Source organism: Triticum dicoccoides, chromosome 5A, assembly GCF_002162155.2.
Source record: "Triticum dicoccoides isolate Atlit2015 ecotype Zavitan chromosome 5A, WEW_v2.0, whole genome shotgun sequence".
Classification (NCBI taxonomy): Eukaryota; Viridiplantae; Streptophyta; class Magnoliopsida; order Poales; family Poaceae; genus Triticum; species Triticum dicoccoides.
The window spans coordinates 476,664,980-476,670,236 of NC_041388.1; positions in this window are offsets into that span (position 1 = coordinate 476,664,980).

The window sequence follows — 5,257 nt, forward strand, 5'->3', positions numbered from 1 at the left end:
TCGTGTCCATGGCTGACGCTCGTCGGGCTCGCGCTGAGTGCTGGGCTGCTCTCGCCACCCGCGTCGCCCAGACGGCGCCTGTCGGCGGACGCCCTCGTCGTTCCCCGTCGCCTGCCGCCAACGCTGCCACCGGCCCGGCGGGGAACGAGCAGCAGGCCTCGTCCCAGCATCCTTCGGTGCGGCGGGAGGGCCGCACCGCAACCCCGTCACTTACTCCAGTCGTTCGTCGTCCCACGCCCATCGTGCCCCCACGGACGCGCACGTCGCGCTGCTCCTGGCAAGAGAGCTCTTGCACTACCGCCCCGTCGACGACCTCTACAAGGACTGGCTCGCCCGCATCACCGAGCTCATCAGCGCCGCAGGGGGCTCTCCCTTGCCGTCCCTCTCGCTGCCTCGCCCTCCATTCCACGCAGGGGGCGAGGATCAGGAGGCGCCTCCGCCACCTCCTCCCCAAGAAGGCGCCCTGGCTCCAAGGCGCGCAGCCCCAGGGCGAGACCCTCCGCGTCTGGCGCCTGCGCGGCAAGAAGGGAGCTGCTGCCAAGAGATCCCTCGTCCCCAAGAAGGTGCTCGCGTGCTCCCAGCACCCACTACAAGAAATATGTCAACTTGTGACCACCACTATTGGTCACTGAAAGGTCATGGTTTTTCATTTGCGACCTTTTTGTGACCAAAAACAGAAGGTCAAAAGCTGGCGGTCATAAACTGACTATAGCGACCTTTCTTCTGGAATGGTCGAAGACATTTACGACCAAAATAAGCCTATTGTTCTGTTTTGGTCACTAGAAACCTCCCCAGGCCACGTAGGCATCCAGCATGGCAAGCTGATGTGGCACAAGATTCAGCCTGGTCCAATTCGGTTTTCTACATGGGCCTAGCCCATTAATTCAGCCTATTAGTGTTTTTTCTCATATTAATTTTGGCTAGGTAGATGGGCCAAGCCCAACAATTAAGCCTTCTCATTTTTGGGCCGTGGCCTTTTCCGCTAGAAAGTTTTAGTTTTTTTGTAATATAAAAAAGGTCCACTAGTCAAATGGGTCCCAGATGTCAGGTTCAGGTATGTGGGTCCCAGCTAGCAAGTTCATATTCTTCATATTTCAATTTAATAGTAAATAAATAACCAGTATTTAAATTGGCACAAACAAAACACACACATAATACTCCAAATATTATCAGCCAGATTCAGTACAGAGCTCCTATTGTACAAGTAACATATACTTTACAAGCTCTACACATAATAAGCTCTAACATATACAAGCTCTACAAGCTCTACACGTGATACAGTGTCCTGGTGTTAACCCTATAGCTCTACAAGTGTCTTCAATCTTCTTCAACATGGAGCTCCTTCGGTAGCGAGCACAAACTGGGCACCTGCATCATCACATGAAGGCAAAACTAAAATTACTAAGATATATCATCAACAACCATATAGATTTGTTTAATATTACTAAGATATATAGCCATTAGTTTGTTTTAACATGGAACCCAAGAGTATGTGACTCTAGCACCCTGAGAAATATGTTAATTATGCTTGTTTAACAGGTACAATCATACTAGCTGATAGACAAACATTCCAGGAAGAATTGATGCTTGTTTAACAGGTACAATCGATACTGCTATCTCTAACAGACAAATTTAAAGTTTTTAATACATTTTTTTCTATTAGTAAATCTAAATATGCCACTTCCTGATTCATGGCCGCATAGTCCAACTAGCTACACCAGTTTGCTCTCATGCAAAAATTAGAAAAAAAATGTATCATTGGTAATTATGCAACTCTGTTTGGAGTCATTTCTCCAAACAGTTACTGCTGTATCCTAATTGATAGTACTTTACAGTAGATAAACATTTGTTGATGCTAAAAAAGACAAAGGCTTGTACCATGACATGTCCAACAAGCCTAATTAATAGTGTCAAACTGTAGCAGGACATAAAAGAACAGTACAGTAGTAACTTAAGCATGCTCCCCTGTAGACACACACACACACGCACGCACACGATCAATTCAAACCCAAACAAATCAAATCATGCTCTTCATCTAGACCGCTACAGATCCATGTATTGACGCTTAGCGTCAAGCATTAGGCCATGAAGCATCTGTCCGATTTGTTGAACAAGACGAGTACAAACCTGACTCCAGGGCGATGCGGTGGATGGGGCTGTACTTGAACATCTGGTCCAGGGACGAGACTGCTAATCCAAATCGAACAAACAAATTCATTAGGAGGGGATCGGAGAGACAAGGAAGAAATGAAGTAAACATACATACATGTCTATATAAGAAGTAGAAGCAAGTAATATGAATACATCCTCTTTCTTCCTCTACAACACTAACTAGAGCAACATCAATCATTGTACACAAGGAGCAGCAGCAACAAGCCGATAAAGAAAGCTCAAGATTTGTGTCTTTTGCAAGTTTTAGCACACTAGTACATGCGTTAAAATGGAAGTGCCGCTGCTGGGTTGCAACAGCCAACAAACTATAGGGTTACCGTCAAGTTAGCATTACAGAAAGCGAAAAGGAAAGTGGAAAAGACATGGCAGCCTATAGTTATGCGGAGAACATCGACAAGTAGCCAACAGGATGAGCATTGTGCAGTTTAATAACACAATATATTAATCTGAATACACGTGAACAAAACTAGCAGTGTTATTAATACACTGCTAAATGAGCATTCAGGATGCTTATTATACACGTGAACAAAACTAGGCCAAAACATAGTAAAAAAACTACTAAATGGACACTAGCAGCAAAATGAGCATTGTGCAGCAAAAAAAGCAAGCAGGAGCTAATGGTCTAGGAACTACTAGTAGGACAGTGACACGAGGTGAGTATGGTAGATCTAGGCGGCTGGATACATATGAACTAGTATAGGCAGGCAGCAGCATCTCTTCTCTGAATCTCATGTCCCCGCCCCCACGGTGACCGATTTACTAGCTGTTGTTTGCAAGCAGCGAATCACTGGATGGTCTTGTCACAGTTCATGTTCCTGACCAATTCAGAAGGGTTGCACGGATCGAACACTAATTGGCGCATCCTCGCGTGAAAACAACTAGACCTACACGAAAAGGTAATCGAGTAATCCCATCACAGCTCAAATCGCGCATCAATTACAACCTAAATATTCCAAACCAGAGAAGATCCACGACGGGAAACCCTCTCCAACTAATGAACACATCCGAACAACCGCATACGAGTCGACATGAGAAGGGGCGAGAGGCGGGAGATGGGGTATGACGAACCTGGATGCCGGCGTGCATAGGAAAGATCCATCAACTGGGAAAATCATGGCTCCACGGGAGGCTTGAGCCTATCAGCCTCCGGACCCTGTCCTTCTCCGTGTTCCCCAGTAGCCCCTGCATGTATCATCCACAACAGCAGACCACCACATCAACCGCAGCTCAAGGAAAGGATTTTACAACAATATTAGGTTGCAAAAACAACTCTAAGAGACTGATATTGTAAGTTCATTGACATTCACAAGCCAGTTGCATTTTTATTCAGAACCGTGCAACACCATTGACATTACTTTCACAACAGAAACAAGAAACCATGGTGCATTGTAAAATGACTACATTGAAGTTTCGAATCACTGGATTTAGAGAAACTAGAGAACATCCCGCTGGCATGTGTACAAAAGCAAGTAACTAATCCAGTATTAATTATGTACAATGGGATATGTTCAAAGCAAGCTTTACAGCGGCAAATTAGCAACTCCACTATGAGAAAGCTGCTGACGAATTGATGTTATAGTTTCTGAATTCAGAACGGGTGCACGGCAGCTACGACTTGCAAATAAGTAAAAGTTATGCACCAAGTAACATACATAACTGATATTCAGCTAGCATTCATGTACAATATGATGCAACTCACATACTGAACTAGCAACTTAATTGTTCACTTTACTCCTTCACCATGGCAAAAAAAACATGTTATAGTTTCTGAATTCATAACATACGCATGACAGTCGCGACTTGCAATAAGTAAAAGTATTTTCTTCTACAACTATGTGTAAAAACAGAGGATGATGTGTTGTAAAACAGTCCCTAATCACCATCTCCCAGAACTACCCATGTCTTGAGCATTCAGCTAACCCTAGGCCAAGCTACAAAGGCAGATGCCGACGTAGAGCTTGCCCATGGTTGGGCGTCTCCTCTCCCTGCATCCACGTCGAGTTGGTGATGTTGCAGCCTTGCAGGCGTGTAGCTGCTCCTGCACATCGGGGAGGGGAATGGAAGGTAAGGGGGAAGAAGAAAATGAAAAGGAGAGGAGAGGATTGGGGGTCTGACCTTGATGGCGTCAGGGTAGCGGTGAAGCTGCATCGTTCATGTGAGGGATACAAGATGAGGTGAGGAGGACGACTTCCCGTCGATGGCGTCCCGGTGCTCGAGTAACGACGGCGTGCTGGATCTGCAAGGGAGACAAGATGAGGTGAGGAAGATAGGGAGGGAGATATGCGATGAGGACAAATGGATGGACTCACCTGAGTCGCCGGAGCAACGCCGGAGCCACGCCGGTGAGGTGCTAGAACACAAGAGGAAGATCTGGTCGAGGGAAAGGGAGCAACGAAGGCAGGGGAGCTCAGATCTGTCCTGCATGGATCTGCTCCTGGAGGTGGCTGGGTTGGGGGAGGAAGAGAAGGGGTCGCCGGCGGTGGAGGAGGCCGGGGTTGGGGGAGGTCTGCGGTGGATGGGTTGGAGGGGATCGATCCAGTGAGGGGGAAGATGTGGGTTGGAGGGGATCGATCCAGAGAGGAGGAGGAGTCGTGGGGATTTTCCCTCTCGTGTGAGAGAGAGATAGATCTCGCCGCGCGTGCGCCAGATCTCGCCGGCCGTTGATTCCCGCCTGAGGTCGACAGAGGCGGCGGCAGGCAGTGAGGGGTGGAGCGCTAGGGCTCGGTTCGAGAGAGAGAGAGAGGAGGGCACGACAGCAGGTTGGGTGGGGTTTGCGCGAGAGAGAGAGGGAGAGAGAGAGAGAGAGGAGGGTGTTTGCTCCAGTTGGTTGGATGGATCGACGGACGGATGGATGATGTATGGATGGCCAGATGTTTGCCATGTCATCAATCCATGCCATGACTGATTGCACCAATCAGAATGAAGCTTATGTAGTATTGTTTTTAACCTCTTATTCTGGATAAACATTTAACATGGCACCCTTTTATACTTTGTTAAAATGAGTCAATATTGTGCACATGTGTGTATCTTGGGATGACAAACAATGTTGGTTTGGGGGGGCTTTCATGTTCCTTGCACAAATAAT